Raw genomic sequence first — 20,595 nt, forward strand, 5'->3', positions numbered from 1 at the left:
AGCACATAAAGCAACACATACGACATTTTATGACAAACGATCGCATAGGATTCTCGGTGCCTTTGATGTTTTAAATGGACCAAATCTGATAAACACGATTTAAAGTAAGATTTATTCTAGATTCTTTGAAGAGGGGCGTTTTAATTACCTGCAGCCCGGGCGGATCTTGACCACGTCAAACACACGTTAAAATGAATTAGCAGACTTTATAAATGGCTCTGCTTACCTTGTAATTTAGGGCCCTGTGTGTCTGACGCGGACAGGTCCGTGTCCTGGCGTAGGGTAGCAGTTGCCTCCTCCTCCTGGGTCAGGCTCGCCAATTGTCGTGTAAAATAATTTACTATGTCTTGGGTCAAATTCCAAGAAATAAATCTAAGTCCAGAAATAAATCTAAGTCCAGATTGGTTTCAAAGTTCCAAAATAACTTCAGAGTCCGAGAAGAAAAAACAACTCGAGGCACAAAGAGTCCAAATGCGATTTGACTTTAATGCTTTTCAGAAACAAACAGCATATAAGTCGGAGCTTCCCCGGGAAAGAACAACTTTTCCCTTTGTGTAATTGACCTTTATAGTCTTATCACCACTCCCCCCCCCCCTTGACCACATCCCATTTTCCATACATCACTACCTTTGCCACCAATCAAATGATGTCTAGTTTGCTGGCTCAGCAAATAACTTATGTCCTACATTCATGCCCCCCCCTCCCAGCTTCCTGGGTGTAAGGGCTCTGTCTGCTTTTTGAGAGGAAAATAGGGCCCGATAGGAATCTCAACAGCCCTCAACAGGAAGAGGAGAAAATACTTTTTACTTGCTGTACATATCTCTGCATAATCAGCACTATATCTCTGGCTGCTTTGGGAGGAGAAGAGGGGAAGAGAAGGAATCCAACAGGAAGAGGAAAAGAGACCTTACTGCTGTACATATCTCTGCAGAGTCAGCATTATATCTCTGGCTGCTTTGGGCCTGGCTACTTGGCAGGAGGTGAGGAAGGAGAAGACTGGGAATCCAACAGGAAGAGGTTGGGACATCTTGAATGCTCAGGCTGGGTGCGCATTTATTCTTCCTGCCTACAGCTGCTTTCTTAACCTGCTGAGTCAGTGGGGACATTCCATTTTCTACAGATCCGTTCCCAGTGGCTACATCTGGTGGTGACTTTTTATACTACTATTGGGCAGTTTTATTGTTGGTTTCATCTACTATCCCTCATGAGCAGATTAGCCTTTAAAGTTCTGGTTACGTAGAACAAGATTACAATATCATGACATGATTAAAATGCAGGGGAGCTAAATCAAATTAAATCACGACACCCTCCCCTGACCCCCCCCAACTCCCCTGACCTCCCCAACTCCCCTGATGCAGACGGGTGGGTCCCAGACTTTTCTGATGCAGAGGAGCAGGCCATTGACTTCCCCCCAGCGCCTCTACACAACCAGGCTCCTGAGCAAGCAGGTGAAACTCGGTATGTACCAAAAAGGATCTTGTCCTCTTAACTTTATAGTTTCTTATATAGTTCTTATACTGTAGGTGACCTCCTGGTCCTTTCTGGAGAAGAATATTTTCTTAATACACTTGCCTTCTAAAATAAAGATCAGTTGATAATAAAGATCAGTTTCAATTAGCATCCATAGCTATTCTAATATTACTATAAGGAAGCCGGGGACACACCGGGGCCTTGGATTTTACCAATGTTGGAGATTAGAATTAACATGCAAGTGCTTTACCCTCTGCAAAATCATTGGATGATTGCTGACTATGCCTTTATCTGTATTGATCTAGTCTTCCTTGGAGGTTGTCACTCTTACTGTTATAATGTATTTAATTTCAAAAAATTGTACCATCGTTATTTAATGTTCAACAATCAAAAATATTTAATTTCAAAGTATTTGCAATACAATTTGATTGTAATACTGCAGGTCTGTTTTGCAGTCTTGACTTGCAGGGGGTTTTGGAGAGTTTGAGGTCGGGGGTCAACTTTGATTTGCCCACACCGGTTTCAAACTTGATAAACGTGGTGCGGGCGAATGTCCTCGAGAGTGCCCGGAGGGCTTTTGCAAGGCGTGGCTTTTCTCCAGCCCGGAGAATGGACATCTGCTTTGTTGATGCGGAAGAGGGAGTGGAGGGGGCGGTGGACGGCGGAGGACCTGGGAGGGAGTTCCACCGGCTTCTAATAAAAGCAGTCCTGAACTCCCGTTTTTTTGAAGGGCCGGAGGAAGAAAAGAGCCTCGCTCTTGATGCCAGGGGTATGTGTATAAATGAGCAGGAGCTAGATGTCGATTGTGGGTGTGTTTGAAATATTTTGCATTTTAAAGTTTTAATGATTGATTTCTCTAATGGCAACTTCTACAGGATTGAACAGGGGAGGCTATAAATCCCTTGGCGCCATCCTGTCAGTGAGCCTGGTCCACGGGGGCGTGGGACCACGAGTCTTGTCCAGCCGTCTCTACAGGCAGCTGGCAGGGCTGCCAACCCCCCCTGTGGACATTAAGGAGGTCCACGACAGCGAGTTGCGGGGGCAGCTGGAGGCTGTAAGTTTAGAAAATTAAAATATTTTGTTTTGTGTCTTTTTTGATGGCTAATAACTGACAACATTGGAACCATTTGTTGGCATGTTGCATCCAAAATTAATTAATAAATTACTGATGAATACACTGCACTATTACAAATGTACTACTGCACCACATTTAGATTAATTACAGGAAAAAACAACCTGAGTCACAGAACATGTGATAAATGACTGAATATTCACAATGATTCATAATCAGAACAGCTTTATTGTCAATAAATAAGGAGTACTACTCCATTTGATGTGTAAAAGACAATACAATTCACATTACTAATCAACACATGATAGATTTTAATTAATTAGAATGCTTGTGAAATGTATTTAATATTTATGTCTACATTAACTATTGTTTCTAAATAATGCTCAACTTTTAGATTCTGGAGGCAGACACGGTGGAGAACGCCAGGCAGGCCATGATGGATGCATGCTCATCCCTGGCCTCCCTCGGAGCGCTGGGGGTGGTGAACACCCTGGAGGACAGGGACGAGCAGGTTCAGGCGGCCCTCCGCGTCCACGTGGAGGGACGAGTAGAGGCTTGCCTGAACCAGTAAGACCTTTCAATGCAGTCTAGGTTGATCAGCACTCCACTCGATCACCCAACAGAACTTCACGTTACAAATGTATTTGATCTTACTGATGATAACCACTTTTGTTATTAACAGACTGATGGAGGGACTGGAGACACTCGGGGTCCGGCATGCCATCCAGTCACACTTCGGTGTTCTAGAGGGCATGTTCTGTGGGTGAGTGCCGGCCCTCACAGCAGCCACCCTCATCGGCCTATTCAGGGTGAAGTACTCGCCTGCTGGGAGCAGCAGGAGGCAGCTGGAGGAGGTAGCAGTAGGCCAGTGGAGGGACTGGCTGGTGGAAGTGCAGAGTAAGTAGAGTTATAATAGATCCTGAAACTCTGAAACATTTCAAAATGAAATGTGATGCTGAACATTCTATATTCCATGAGCATGAGTAGTATGAACTATGAACCAGAATATGTGAAAGGCTAGAGTGGTTTCAGGCACATGTCGATTGGGGTCACTTTTTAATTTTTGATCGATTATGAAAGTAGGAAAGTAGAGATATTCTATGTTTTCTGATGTGTCACACTTTGAAATCAGCCAACAGTTGATAAAGAGATTCTCATTTGAATGTTGGTAGACCAAAAATAAACAAGCTGAGAAATTCCTCCAACGATTTTGAGCTCTTCACACCTCCAACTGGCAGGTAATGGGTGTAGAAACAACGACAACAGCCTTGTCTTAAAAATTATAGTATTTCGTTTTTTTCTACGGTTGTTGGTGTACTTTCTTGAACAAGGTTCAGAATATTGAAAAAAAAATATATATATATTATTATTAATATATATATATTTCTATTTATTGCAAAAGCCTGTCTCCTCAAGGCTGTCACATATTAAAAAATATAAATGTCATCGCCACAGGTACGTTTAAGTTACTAAAAGGAAGCCCAATTAGTTTTATGTTAAAATTGTGGGAGCATACAAGCAATGGACAAAAAGAGGATATATCGATGTTCTAGCTCAAGATTGTAAACATATTGGCACTTGGCTTAGTCAAGATCCAGATGTGTGGTTATGCTGGATGTCGTGTCTGGAAAATTGTCTTTAGGATGTGCTACATCTCTGAATAGCCAGACCAGGATATGTCTTGATATCTGACATACGCTGAGTGCTGCATTGTTCTTCACTCATGAAATGCTACAGCCATTTGCATTGTTGTTTTGGTTCTGTGTTACAGCTGGAGATGCGGTGGTGGAGGAGGGTGAAGGAACGCTAACAGTCACCCTGGAGGAGGTGCTGGTGTTTGCCTCGGGGGCATCTGCCATCCCACCTTTTGGGTTTGGAGTGACTCCTGCAGTGGAGTTCCTCCATACCCCGGTGAATAATGTGAGGCGGGTGTTCCCGGAGGCAAACACCTGTGCCGTTATTTTGAAGTTGCCCCTACATGAAGATTATGATGACTTCAAAGAATTCATGGTCCGTGGGATCCTCCAGGCCACAAGCTTTGGGTTTGCCTGAATGGTTATCCTCTCCACTCACTGTTCCTCTGTGAGGTCATATTTATTCAGTTGAGCTTACAGTACCTCTCATCCAAAGTTCATTGCACCAACTAAATGGTTTAAGTTTTTTAATTTAATTTGGGTATTCTCTTTCTTTTGAGAACCAAGCAGATATGTTAGGGTGTTCTGTCTTGATTTCATTGCACCAACTAAATGGTTTAAGTTTTTTTAATTTAATTTGGGTATTCTCTTTCTTTTGAGAACCAAGCAGATATGTTAGGGTGTTCTGTCTTGATTTCATTGCACCAACTAAATGGTTTAAGTTTTTTAATTTAATTTGGGTATTCTCTTTCTTTTGAGAACCAAGCAGATATGTTAGGGTGTTCTGTCTTGATTTCATTGCACCAACTAAATGGTTTAAGTTTTTTAATTTAATTTGGGTATTCTCTTTCTTTTGAGAACCAAGCAGATATGTTAGGGTGTTCTGTCTTGATTTCATTGCACCAACTAAATGGTTTAAGTTTTTTAATTTAATTTGGGTATTCTCTTTCTTTTGAGAACCAAGCAGATATGTTAGGGTGTTCTGTCTTGATTATAAAGGAGAAATTAATGATTGCAAACTATAGAACAATTAATTATGTTAGGGAGTTGTCTGTCTTTTGATAATAAAGGAGAAATGACTGATGGCAAAAACTAGTAAGAACTTTAAGTTGAATTAAGTGCATCAGGATGTAAGCTATTCTAAAGTAGACCACTAGGTTGCTGACGTCTTTTCTCATGGGGAGTCCTCCCCGTGAGATTGTTTATTTCCTGAAGAGAATCAGGAATGAAGGAAATAAATGGCGAATAAGAGAAGTGAAGTTACATCAATTAATCAAGATCAAGTCAAAATATCAACATCAAATCAATAAATATCAGATATATAGACATTTGCTAAATGTTTGGTCATATAAACTTGTGAATAGTAAACGACCTAGGTAACGTTTTGAAAGAGGCTACAGGAAATTTTATTTCTCCTAAATATATCATGAAAATGATGTGGATTACACAGGGTAGTAGCTACATTAAAATAAGCAACATCAGCGTTTTCATAGGTTTAGTGGCTTTGCAAATATTGTTTTTTGATATTCCCCACCATGATCTAATTGGTCGGTCAGCCAATCACAGCTTTCTATCTACGCTGCCGGAAAAGCACAAGAAGAAGAAGAACGCTTTGCTGCTCGATTTTTTATTATTATACGTTTCATTTAAGCATAAGGTAAGACGATTATTATTTGTAATATCGACTTCGTAAAGTTGTATAGACGCTGTTCCTGTCTTTCGCTTCAGGGTAAAGTTATTTAACTACGGGACTAAAAAGCCCTCAGCCCTAAAGCACTAGCTATGTTACACGCGTCTCCAGTGCGTTCAAGCTAGCTAGGTTAAAAAAGATCGAAGTTGGTCTCAAAAGTGTGGGGGGGGGAACGAAGACATTTCTTATGCTTCCTCAAACGATTTGTGAATTTATAGTCTTGATACATCAAATGTGTGTGTGATAGACGTAATACTAATACATACTTTATAATGATAATGCATTTTATTGAAAGACATTTCATGGACATCATGCATAGGGAACTAAATAATCTATAATTTAAGAATTTAAAACAAAAATGCAGTACAGTACAAAGGGCATTAGCCCTTCTCAGTCCCGTTGTCGCATTCCGCTCGCTCATGCCAGACAACAGTCCAAGATTCGAAATAGTCATAAATAACATTCAGAATACACTACTGGTATTATAAACTCTTTTTTACAGGACTCTGTTTTTCACCGCGGTAGTTTTCACGTTATGAAATACATGGACGGGAATGAGCTGATGACTAATGCGCTCCTATGTATTTCATAACGTGAAAACTACCGCGTTGAAAAACAATCACAGTACAGTAATCATGAGTTTAATTCCAGTAGTGTATTCAGAATGTTATTTATGAATATTTCGAATCTTGGAAGTGTTATTTTCATGACGAACTGGTCTATGGATACTTCCGCATTCTCCCACTATGATCGTGACATGGCCGCCGTGTGAATAAGGTCACCAGCAAAGGACTGTTGTCTGGCATGAGCGAGCGGAATGCGACAACGGGACAGATGTTTTTAAAGGGCATGTACAAAGATGCCAGTTTACATTCATGAAAGATTGAAGAGTGGCCCCCCAGGCCTATATTCACGCAGGGAGGTGTTGATGCAGAATGACAGATTTTACTTCCTGTACAGCGCTACAGTTTGTTGCACTCTCTGTGGCGTTATGAATTGGCCAATTTGCGTTGCCTATTGTACCCCCATTCCTGAATTGGTCATTGGTAATGTTAACAGATGAAACAATTTATAAAAGCATTTTTCAAACAATCAAAGCCTTATTGCTTCCTCAAAAGCAATTTAAACATTCCAATAATTGCTATAATAAAAAAGAAATAGACATGGACTATTTAAAGTAAACCAAGGCTATAGAAAGAAACCAACCTAGGCTATCTCAGACTGACTCAGGTGTTGTGATTTAGGCTACTTGTTGTTGTTGAGGAAACTGATGACCATGGTGTGGTGGCTGATAGGAGCGCATTGAGGTCAACAAAGGAACTTCTTAAATATCTCTTGTGCAATATTGTATAATATGATGGGGAGGTGAAATGGGATGGTCAGTGAGTCAAGTGTGGACATGGCCTACTGAATTGATCATGCAGATTCCATTTAAAATGGGTGCTGATTTAAAAATGAGGACTCTAAATAGTTTTCAGTTAACCCTTATTTTTTCTTAATTAATTGTCATCAGTCAACATTTCAACAAAATCCTAACATTAACAATTTTGTTTTCAGTCAGCAGATGGCGATACCAACAGAGTTATTGGACGAAGTTGCAGACCTCTTAGAGAGATTGACTGAGCAGCTTTGCCAGTCAGCCATCGCCACAGACCAAGAACTCGAACATTTTCATTTTCGTCTAGAGAACATCAGCCACATTCTCTCCAGATTTGCTAGCACCAGTACACTCCAGCATGAAGAGGAAATATTCAGCAAATTGCACACGGCGTTGGAAAAACTGGAGATCAGAAGTGTGACAATTCCAAAAGGACAGCCTTTTCATATCATCACTAAAGAGCAACTTGAATTCCTGTTGGAGGAGCACTTCAAAGTTAAGGAAATCGCACATATTTACTCCGTCAGCATCCGTACCATCCGACGTAGAATGACAGAGTATGGGCTTTCTGTGCGAGGAACTTACAGTAACATCAGTGACCAGCAACTCCAGGAGAAGGTGTCAGAGGCCATAGCCAACAGCCCCAACATTGGCTACAAGGTGGTGACTGGTTACCTCGTCTCCATTGGTCACAGGTGAGTGAATGTGTAAATGATGTTCACAGCCACTAAGACACAATGCTCAGCTTACTTTCCTCTCTGACCGTGTATTTCCATGTGTTTTTAGAGTGGAGCAGCAAAGAATAAGGGAAGCCCTAAGAGCTGTAGATCCTGTTGGTACTGTGCTGCGTGGGCTTCAAGTCCATAACATCCCAAGGCGACCATATTCTGTCCAGGCCCCTCTGTCCCTCTGGCACCTTGATGGATACCATAAATTAATCCGGTAAGATGCCAATATCAGAATTGAAAGATTTGGCATGCATTCCCTTTCAAGTCAGCTAATCGAACATAACTAAACATGGCACAATGCAGTGCTTCTGCCATCTTAGGGTGGAATGCTTTTTTCTCAAAGTTCTCATTACGAGAAATTATACAACGATTAGTTCAGAGCTTTGATTCTGGTTAGTTGTAAGCCATGGTAAAATACTTTATAGACCACACCTGTGACCGCATAGAATTCCATTTTCAGTATTAATGTGCCTCCCATTCTATCCAATGCATTAAGCCTTCTATCCAAATTGTAACATATGTTCATGATATGACTGATTGCATTATCTTGAAAACGGCAGCCAGCATTCCCACACAAAGGTTGAGCGCCCCCCCTCCAATGATCCTTAATTTGTTACTACGGTGTAGTGGGGCTAGCCGTGGTCTAGAGCTGCAAGTTAAGGTCAATGTGTAATTAAGTCACTGATGTTTAGTGGACGTTATGCGAGTGCCCTAATAGAGGGACTCATACTCCAAAATTTGAGCTTATGTGTTGTGAGGTGGGCGATACAACTACATAACCATTTGGCTTATGCGAGTGTCTTATCACTGCATTTGCTCAATACATAATGTTTAAAGGAGAGTTGTGCAGACTAGGCTTGGTTTTATCATTTCGCTTGGGTTATCTGAGTAGTTCATTTTAATTTGTATTAAATTCCATTTGCTGTTTGTCACTTCACAGTTGGAGAATTGTAATCCATGGCTCCATCGATGGATTCAGTAGGAGGATAATGTACTTGAGGGCGAGTGACAACAATAGAGCATCGACTGTTCTCAGTGCCTTTGTTGAAGCTGTGGCTACCCATGGGTTGCCTCGGTGTGTCCGCACCGACAAGGGAGGAGAAAACGTTGAGGTGGCTAGGTATATGCTGAACCATCCACAACGTGTACATGGTAAGCATACTTTACTTTTATTTTCCATTATTTGACATTCATATGCTGTTAATCACAACAAATATCCAGATTTCTAATTGGACAATCATTATAGGGCAGGTGTTCTGAAAAATTGCTTAAGATACAGAAAAAACACAAAACATGCTTATCTTAAGCTGATCAAAAGTGAGTTGGATGCCCTCTTGTGGTAGGTTATAAGTTGCTTATAAGTTGAATAGAATTTGCACTGTCTACAGGGGTCCTCAACATTAAAAGGAAATCCTACTCTGGGACACAAATGAATGAGCATATTTCTATAGTTTACGTTCAGGTGAACACATTACACGTCAAGACCGAGTAATGCATTACATTGTATTTTTATGAAAAATGTAACTGCTAATGGTCTTCGTGGATGTGCACAACAGTCTAGTTTGCCCTAATAAATGAATCAGTGAACCCCCATCCCTCCCAATTCAGACAGGAGTGTCATCACTGGCAGATCAGTACACAATCAACGGATCGAGCGCTTGTGGAGAGATCTGTGGTGCATTGTAGTTGGGACCTACTACGCTGCCTTACGCCATCTGGAGGACATTGGGGCCTTGGATGCAACCCAAGACGTCGACCTCTACTGCCTCCATTACATCATGCTGCCAAGGCTGAATTGGCACCTACAGGTCTTCATACAAATGTGGGACCGGCATCCACTGTCGTCGGAGGGAAACAGATCCCCTCAGCAGCTGTGGGTGGCAGGACAGCTACTCAACACAGAGCAGATTCCCACTGAGGTAAAAGCTACCATAATGAAACATTTTATTTAAAATGCCTTAAAAAATGTATCCAGTTATTTAAACCATTCATCCCAAGCATAATATTGTAGTTGACCGGGTTTAGTAGCCTTATGTAAAATCTTGAATCCCTCTTTAGAAAAACTGTATTGGTAGTGACCTATGATTAGTCATTCCTATTTGTAAATGTTTAGAAATAGTAAGATGTATCAAAGTAGGCAAAGCTTTATAATTTCAACAATTTATTTTTGATTAGATCGAGTTCCCCACGTGGGGAATTGACTGGAATGGGCCGGCTCCTCCCCCTGACACACCAGCACACATTGACGTTCCAGCACCTATCCCGGGTCCAGAGGAAACCTATGGGATGATGCTTCGGTTGAACATTGACCCATTCCAAACCAGTGAGGTGTATGGCATAGACCTCTACATGCAGGCGATGGCAATGATTCAGGCCTATTTGACTGAACATTCAGGTGAGATGTAAGGCTATTCAACCTCTCACAGCTATCCTGGTGAGACAATCATCATCAATTATGAGATTGTAAAACGCATGCAGCACCATAAGCTCCGTGAAATAGCAGTGTGCTTGAACAAGCAACTAGAGCTCTGTCCCGGTTAGAATGTGTCTTAACTCGGCTGTGAACAGGATCTCTGGAGCTGTGTTGCCTGGCTGTATGTTTGCAAAGTTGTGAACAGAGGAAATGCCACTGCGCATGAGTTGGGTTCAATTTTGGCTTCAATTGGCCTCACTTTAAAGATGACACTATGGGGGACAGGACGATCATTCTCACAAGCTGAAATTTGTTTCTCTCCACAGATCAGTCACCTCTATAAAAGAAGCTTTGACGTCTACTAGACATGATCGTCATGGTTGCAGATTGCACCGCAACACTGTACATTTGTAAATAAAAAAGAGCATTGCTGATTGGATGTCAGTTTATTTAGATGGTCTTAAGTTGCCATGTAGCTGAGGGTTAAACTTACATTTGTAAGCAAGAGAGAATTTGACTGAAGACCTTAAATTGGGCACCAGTGATGAACAGGGACCACCCCTACCAACAACACAAAAAAACAGGTGGGCTGGGTCTCAAGTAGGCTACTAGAAGACTGGTGTCAAGATACTTGAATGGAGAGTAGACAAAGATTTGGTGGTCCTACTGGGCTCAAGGGTGTGTGGTGTGTTGGGAGAGTATGTGTCTGTGTTGGTATGGGTGCTTCGGTGGGAGTTAAGATCTAATGGTGTAGGGGGGGGTGCACTTACATACAGGATGATGGTGTATGATTTTTAAAATCAGGGTGTTTAAATTGCAAATTTGATGATTGAGTTATGGGCCGGTATGGTGAGTAGTTTCTCCAGTGGAGAGAAATTATGGGAAAAATGTACTTTTTATAATGAGGAGGGGAGGAGAGCGGAGATGATGATGTCGATGATGAGGAGGAGACGGAGGGGGAGGGAGGAGGCGGGGCTGGGGGTCTCATCCCCGCAGGGGGAGCTGGGGGCAGTTCTCATCAGCCTCCTCCATGTGGACGATGGCGGAGACGGTGAAGGAGCGGCGCTTGTAGCAGGCTCAGGTCGGGGACGTAGTTGACCTGCAGGGTGTGTGTGGGACTGGGTCGGGTCCTGGAAGCGGACACGGAAGATGTTCTTGGCTGTGGGGGGAGAGGAAGAGAAGAGTAGACGGGTCAATAAACCAGCCTTAGATTAGGTACAATAAACCTCATCTGATCCGGTCTGTGTGTGTGTGTGTGTGTGTGTGTGCACGCGCTCTGCTCACCCGTCCGTTCTTGCTGCATAGCTGGCCATGGCAGAGCACGCCCTGGATGATGACGATCTGGACACACACACACAGAGGGATGCGGTTATAGACCGCGGCGTGGATTAAGTATTACTGTTAAGGACACAGCCCTGCAGTGTGTGTGTGTGCGTGTGAGCTCACCGCTTGCTCCAGGCCGGCCGCGTCGGAGGATCTCGCACAGCAACAGTGTGTACTTGACCAGGCGCGAGCGTGGGATGTCCAGGAGGTCTGAAGGGCGACTCCAGGCAGGCAGTGCTGCTGGCATTTTCCCTGAGCGGAGTGAGGCAGGGGGTCAGTCAGTCAGTGGCGCACAGGCTCACTTGGTCAGACAGGGTGACACTGTAGGTAACGTTAGCCATTTCTTAGAGATTGTTGTAATATCTAGTCCCATGAGCTCAATAGTACATTGTGTCACAGGGTAATACAGTCATTGCTATATAATTTTACCTTAAACGATCATGGCATTTTTCCAGGTGTAGGCCCGCACGCGTTACGAGTCGCTCGCATTCTCAGAGGGTGACGTGTCAAAAGTGTTGTGTCACTTTTGCGCACATGCATGTAACGTTTGCACGCTCGTGTTAAGTCAGCGGGCACTAGAAGCTGCGAGCGGGGCTCATTTGTCCATATTGAATAAAAATTAAGAATATTTATTTGCACTCAATCAAATTCCAGGACCCTCCTTGCATAACTTTTCCTAGATATGTGTCGTTTTATCTCCACTATCGCTACATTTTCAAATAGGTTGTGGCTGTTCGAACTGGTGCTGACGGTGCTGCAGCGCCCTCTATTGACAAGAAACACGTGTATCTGAACATTTGTTTTAAATTGCGAAGAAAGAGTCATTCAGATATTAGGCTTTATTAAAAACAAGTTGCTTAACATGTGCGAATTCCATTTATTGAGAATGCATTCCCAATGGGCAAGGACGAGATTAGAACCAGCTATGATTTAAAGGCAACTGACCTTACACGTGCGGCCGCTAACACGTCTGCTGCGCAAGCAAGGCACTGGCACGTTTGACACGTCGCTATGCAATTTCTGCACACATTACAAGCGAACGTACGTACGTTCATCTATGATTTTACCAAACTGTCATGTGTAGTGTTGGTGTCGCATATGTGAGGCGCATCTAACCTGTAGTGTTGCCGTCACGCACACGATGCGCAATTCGTGTAAACAACATGTGCACTGCGTCTGCGTGACAGGTACGTTACAGCTATGAGACGTCTGTCTCTCCATTGTTTGTCAATGGAAATTATACACGTGCGTTTAGACGTTTGATGTCATCGCGTCTTCTTAAGTAGGCGCAAGTCAAGCGTTTCAGTATGGTGTGCTGGCACTAATCACACCCCATATAGACGCACACACGCACACACACACACACACACACTCACACACACACCTGCTAAACGTGGCACTTCCCACCCCCCATACTCTATATGATCTACTGTATAGCATGTGTGCATGTGTGTGTGTGTGTGTGTGTGTGTGTGTGTGTGTGTGTGTGTGTGTGTGCCCATGCGTGTGTGTGCACATTGCGTAATAAATAGCAGGAAAAGAGCTGCAGTGTTGGTCTTGTTTGTAGTGCAGTAGTCAGGTACAATAGTCATTAAGGTGCAAAAGAGGACTTGCACACAAAAAGATAACCAGACTCAAAGTCTTATCAAAAGGTTAGTAGATTTAGTAGGGATCAATAACAAATGCAAACATTTCAGTCCACGCAGGGACTATCGTCAGTGCAATAGTGCCCCGTGCTGGCTGCTGTAGGTAGTGCAATCACTATCACTAATTGGCCATTTATTCAGGCCTAATTGCCTAATTAAAAACTCCAGCCGTCTGCATAGGAGCCCTGTATATATGAACGCTGTCAGACCGACGGTGTCCGAGGACCATGGAAACAGACGGACAGACGAACAGACAGACAGTGGTTTGCTCATGTGTTAGATGTGTTAGATAGATGTTAGATGTATCAATATCCATAAGTGAAGAGACTGCTTCTAAACACAAGGACTGTTTATGAAACGTTGTAGAGGGTTTTCAGTTTCAGTTTAAAGGCTGCATGTGTTGCAACATGAACGAGGATGTGTTTGAAGAGGCCATGAACATCCAGAGAATGTCAGCTAGCATTCCACTGGTGCTCAGGTATGTACCAGCCACTCAGTATGATCACCTGGTTAAGACTCTCCGGAATCTCACACACACACACGCACACACACACATACATCACACACACGCACGCACGCACGCACACACACACACATACATCACACACACGCACGCACACACACACTGTCATGGAATTTAACACATAGTCTCAAGACTATTCAGATTCATATCTTTTCTTTCAATACCTATTCATCCAGTCCTGCCTTTTGCTATTGTAAACACCTCAACCTTTTGTTTCTCTCTCTCTTTTGTAATTGTAAACACCTCCTCTGCCTCGCTCTTCCTCCTCTCTTTGTTTAAGTCAGAAGGGCCACACCTTCTGCCTTTCCCGTCCTGGCTCAGTTCTTTGTACATATTCAAAGTGAGTTTCATCCCCCGACCACTGTGTGATATCCGTCACCTTACGATGACGTATAGACGACTCAGCCAATCAAATGTCGCCTGTACTACCTCGTTGGTTTGAGCAGATATAAGGAGAAGATTTGGCGAGCTGATTTACTTCTTCTGTTAGAACCACTCTGTGTTTTACTTTGAGGTCCATTTGCAATCGTATTGTTTTCTTAATAAATCTGACTGAACCTATTTTTGAGCGAACCTTGGCTTTGGCAAATACTTCATTTTTCTCAACTACAATTGGCGACTCGAGGACGGGATCGACTGCCGTGAGATTCGCCGGGTGTGGAAGCGAAGGACGCAGACGTGCGGAGCGGTAGCCGCTCTGGAAAGCTTCTCTCTTTGCGTCTATGCGCACTGGTTCGGAGAAGTCCGCCGTTGGTTCCACTCGGCTAAACTCACGGTACGTTGAAAAACGAATCCTTTTATGCTTGGTATTTGCCTTGGTTTTGGTTCAGATTGAGATTGGTCTAGATTATTGAAAACAGAAACCCCGGCGTGGGTATTTAGTACGTATTTAGTAAGTAACTATCTAAGGAAGTTTGTGAACAGCAATAGATATTTATATCGTATTGTCCTTTGACTTCGTCCTTGTTTCGTTACGAGGGTATAAGCAGTTCAGAAGAAGTGTGAGTTTTGGTCTCGTAAATTTGTTCCCCTGTAGTTGATGTACAATTCAGGTTGTTTATCGGTTGCAGCTTAGAACGGGTTTTTGAGTTAAATACGCCAAAGAGTTGGCACAGAACGTGTTTCCCTTTGGCCGGTCGCGGGTGGAATTAAAACCGCAGAGCCGTTGTGTGCTTTGCTCAACGAAGGTAGCTACGGGAGTGATTGGTGTTTCCAATCCGCGTTTCTTGGAGAAACATTTTCCCCTTTGATCCCGGGTGGTTTGGTAAACCTAACGAGAGTTAGCTTTGACCAAGTTGGTAAACCTAACGAGAGTTAGCTTTGACCAAGTGGCTGTACAGTGTTTTGGTGGACCTAGACTAGGTTTAGCCCTGACCAAGTGGCTGATGCAGCCGAGCATGCTTGTGTGTTAAGTCGTATGTTAGTCGTCTTTTCGTCGTCTTTGGTCGTTCTTTTGTTTTGCGTTCCCGTGTTAGTCTGCTGTTTTACTGTTGGAGTTTCGTTTTTTTTTTTTGTATGTGCACGGGGTTGTTAGTCTGCTGTTTTACTGTTGGAGTTTCGGCTCTGTCTTGTATGTGTTGTTAAGCGCTATATTTTTTTCCAGGTAAAAGTACTGTTTATTTTTTTTCCGACACTGTTTTTAAGGGCCGTAAATCGTAACTGCTAGTGAGTAGTCTGAGAGACGTTCATCTCCGTGTTACGAAGGAGTGTGGGAGAGTGTCCTTTGGTTTGTTTTTTCGTAAAGCGATTTTTGGTGCAAAATGGGTGCCGCTACTAGCTCACCACTTGATATTCTCAAATTGTCTGGTCCGGCTAAAATTGTTGCGCTAAAATATTCTGCTAGTGCCTGTTGGCAGATTCAGTTATGGAATAAGAATAGCAGTTTTCCGTCTCCATCTGGTACTCTTAGCGTTAAAGCTTTGGCCAACATTAGGGCTCAACTAGAAGCGTTTGAAAAGACTAAGTTGGGTAAGAAAAGTGGTAATGCCATCGATTGGGCAGCGTTTAAAATTTGGGAGTCAGTAGCGCGGGAAGGTTTTTTGAAGTCAGAGAAAAGATACAATGAAGCTATACAGCCAACGGCGTCTCCGCCGCTTCCCCCATCGAATCACTCTGACCTAGATTTTTCTCCCTCGACTCGTTGCGCCGTGATCACACCCCCTAACAATGCCCCCGCCATTATTAGCCACGTCCCTTCTCTCTCTGCCGTATCCCCTCACAGTATTGCCTCTGCGCCACCCGATCGGTTTTCTCCGGCCATGCAGGCGCCTCCGCAATACGAATTAAATGCGCCCCTTTCCCCCGACCGAAGTGTACCTCCAGGACCACCCTCTTCTCCCGTCCATTCTATAGCATCTTCGACTAGATGTTACACTAAGCAAGAGCAGGACAGGAAGAAGGAGTTGGCTAGAGCCATATCTGAGGCTAAGTTAAATTTGGCACAACTACAACTAGCTAGTAATAGTCTGGAGGAACCGCAACTCCTAGCCCCAATGGTACGATGCCCGAACCCTAATCCCCGACCGTCTCAGATAGATGATGAAGAGGGCCACGCGGCCTGGACCCCTGAGATCAGAGTGTACAGACCGTGGCGTTCAGATGAACTCCGTGATGTTGCTAAAACCTTGCCCGATCCAACCAAAGACATTGACGAGTTTGAAAATCTTTTTAACAGTTTAGTTCGTATGTATGAGCCTCACGCAGAGGAAATCGCCATGATCATGAGACAATGCCTTGGGTTAAAATGGGTGGATGTGAAACATCCGTTTGACATTACATTGCCTTTTTCTCATGCCGATTTTGCTGACCAAAATACTGCGCTGTTGAACAGAATCAAAACTCGTTTCCCAAAGAAAATGGTTTGGGACCGTATCACATATTGTAAACAACAATCCGATGAGCAGTTCGAGAAATTTTGGGAAAGACTGGAATCAGTCTTCGCGTCACACAGTGGCATTGACAAAGCGAATGCCGATTATAAGAAAATTCTAAAACAACAGTTGATGAATAACTCTCTCTCCTCTTTGTCTGACCAAGTTAGGATGTGTTGCCACACCTGGGAGTCAACTTCGCTCGAGGAAGTTGTTGACCATTTCCGGTATGCGGAGCGGCTTCGCGTTCACATTGAACAAAGGGAGGCGAAAGACATTAAGTTAGGTACAGCCAAGTTACAAGCCGCTCAACTGGAACAGATAGAAAACCAGTCCGAGAGACCAGAGAGGGAACAACGACCACAGGGTCTTCACATGAACAAGAATAGCAGGCATAGAAACAGAATGGACTACAGGAGGAAACCGAGGGAGGGAAACGAAAACGGAGACAGAACTGACGCGTGTTTTCATTGTGGTAAAACTGGTCACTGGATCAAAGACTGTCACAGTTACCGCAGGCAAAATGAGAGAAAGAATCCTGCAACCTGGGGTTCGGCGCCACCTGCTGGAATTTCCCTGAACAACCCACAGCAACAGTCATGACTAGGCCAGGAACAGACAGAGAGTTTTGCTGAGGGACCGTCAGATAGTACAGCTGTACATGATAAAGAGAAGGTTGTTCATATTTGTCAATACCTTAATCTGCATACAACACCGTCCGAGCTTCCGGTAGTAACTTTAGAAGTTAATGGAGAGCAACTCATGTTTTTAGCTGACACCGGCGCACACTCATCAGTCCTAAGCTCCTCAAAGATTAATGTTGTTTCTTAACTAACAAATGAAGTTGCAAAAACCATTGGTGCAGCAGGTATTGAAAAATCTGAGAGAATGACTACGTCACTTCCTGTTGTGTTGGATGATGCTGAATTCCAACACCAATTTATCTATTCTCATTGTTGTCCTGTTAACCTAATGGGGAGAGATCTGCTGTGCAAACTAGGTTTTCAGATGTGCTGTGACTCAAATGGGGTCACCATTATGCGGCCTAAACAGGTAACACCACTGCGCGACCTCATGTTTATAGAACATATGACAAGTTGGACATATTCCTGGAACATTGAAAATAATGATCAGATGTCACTCCAACGTTCTAAGCTGTTCTCAAAAATTAACTCCTGTTATTCATATGACACCCCTCTCACGCCACAGACTTCATTACACTGCACTGCAAATGTATCCCCACTACAACAAGATCATGATTTTGAGAAAGTCTGGTTACAACCACAAAGTAGTGAGGTTCTTGAATGTGCTATGCTGTATGTAGATCCTGACCATGCAGCTCTCTCTGTGTGTCTGACAGAGACACAGAAACAACTGTATGATGAAAAACAAGGTGTCCCACACATTTCACTGGGTGTCTCTGAGTTTGTTACCAAGGAGGAGACAGGCATGTGGCTGCAGACGGCAATGGAAGCTACTGACTGGGTTGGAGATCCACACCAAGTAAGACACTCTCCAACAACAGGGGTAAGCTGCTTCCCTTTTAGATGGCTGACACCTGTGGTTCGTGGAATGCAGGGTCAACGCCTCAACCCCACGTTTGTCCAAATTCCTTCTGACAACATAGAAAGTCCATCTGTGTTGCAGGGGGTGCCCGACTCATTGTGGGCCAGAGATAAGTTTGATATAGGCAGGATTAAGAATGTCAACCCAGTAGTCGTCAGCCCAAAGGGAACATTCCGTCCAAGACGTGCCCAGTATCCTCTGAGTACAGAGGCAGAGGAGGGGATTGCTAAGGTTCACGCCTCTTTATTAGAAAGAGGTGCTATTGTTGAGATTGACAGCTCACCTTGCAACACCCCTATTCTGCCTGTGAGGAAGGCTTCAGGTGAATGGAGATTTGTTCAAGATTTGAGAATTGTTAATGAAGCTGTCCATGCTAGAACAGCCCTTGTTCCGAACCCTGTTACCATTCTGTCATCCATACCTGCCACAGCTACACATTTTAGTGTTATTGATTTGAGTAATGCGTTTTTCTCTATCCCTGTTCACCCTGACTCCAGAGAGTGGTTCGGGTTCACCTTTCAAGGACGGAGTTATACCTGGTGTGTAATGCCTCAAGGATATGTGGACTCTCCAACCATCTTTAATGTCGAGTTGGCACGGAACCTAGAAGGGTTCATCCCGCCAAAAGGCAGCACTCTCATTCAATACATGGATGACCTACTTCTTGCCAGTAGAAACAAGGAGTCATGTATTGAGGATACAAGAGCGCTGTTGTTTTTCCTTGCAGAAAATGGCCACAAGGTGTCTAGAAGCAAGATCCAGTTAGTATGTGAGCAGGTCAGATACCTTGGTCACTTAATAACAAAAGATGGCAAGACACTGGGGACTGACCGTGTTAAAGTAATTCTTACACTTCCCCTGCCCACAACCAAAAAACAGATGATGTCACTGCTTGGGACTGTAGGTTACTGCCGAGCTTGGATTCCTGACTTTGCAGAGATAACACAGCCACTATCTGATTTAGCTCATGGACAGAAATTAGCTCCCTCAGACAAAATCACATGGACTGATGAAGCCAGACTGGCTTTAACGACACTTAAACAAAGACTGTCCACAGCACCCTGTCTAGGTATTCCTGACTATGACAAGACCTTCCACCTGTTCACGAACGAGAGGGAAGGTTACATGGCAGCAGTATTAGCACAGAAGCATGGAGATAGGTACAGACCGGTAGCCTATTACTCCAAAAGACTTGACTCTGTTGTTAGAGGACTCGTGTCCTGCTTGAGATCAGTGGCAGCTACTACTGAGGCGGTATTGAGTTCTGTAGACCTAGTAGCACTGCGGCCGCTGGTAGTCCATGTACCGCATGCCGTGTCTGCTCTTCTTTTACAGGCAAAGACATCGCACCTGCACCCAGCAAGATTGTTGCATTACCAGAATGTACTGTTGACTATGTCTAATCTTACACTTCAAAGATGCACTATACTTAACCCAGCAACTCTGCTTCCGACTCCAGAAGACGGGGAACCGCATGACTGTGTAGCTATAGTAGAGGAGGTCAATAAGCCACGCTCAGACCTCACTGATGTTCCTCTCTCTAACCCTGATTTTGAGCTTTTTGTGGACGGATCAGCCCAGCGGTCGACAACAGGTCAACCACTTGTCGCATATGCAGTCACAACATTAGATGGAGTTTTAGAATCAGCAAAACTCCCACAACACCTTTCAGCGCAAGCAGCTGAATTGTTCGCTCTGACCAGAGCTTGTATAATAGCAAGTGGAAAGTCTGCAACCATTTACACAGACAGTAGTTATGCTTTTGGAGTTGTGCATGACTTCGGCTCCCTTTGGCGAAACCGTGGGTTCCTCACGTCAACTGGTAAACCTATTGCACACCATGTGTTGATCAACAACCTTCTAGAAGCTATGCTTTTACCATCTAGCCTAGCAGTGTGTAAATGCCAAGCTCATGTTAAAAGCTCTGATCCTGTCTCTGTCGGTAACTCGACTGCTGACCTCGCTGCAAAAGCTGCGGCCGTCTCTGCTTCCTCCCCTGTGCTTTCTATGCTCTCTGTACCATCCACAGACCCTGACAAGACTCCTCCACTGTCCCTGGCAGACATTTCTGACCTACAAGCATCTGCTCCACCTGCGGAGAAAAAGAAATGGAGGAATAAGTGCACATTCCACCACCAAACTAACCTGTATCTAGGGCCTAATGACAAACCTGTACTACCTCGTTCATGTTTTCATTATGCTTTCAAACTAGCCCACGGGCCAGATCATGTTTCAAAAACAGGGGTGGCGGAGGATGTTAACAGAGTGAGGACCGCCATTCC

The sequence above is a fragment of the Borostomias antarcticus genome (genome assembly GCF_949987555.1).
Source record: "Borostomias antarcticus genome assembly, chromosome: 35".
In the NCBI taxonomy this organism is placed as follows: Eukaryota; Metazoa; Chordata; class Actinopteri; order Stomiiformes; family Stomiidae; genus Borostomias; species Borostomias antarcticus.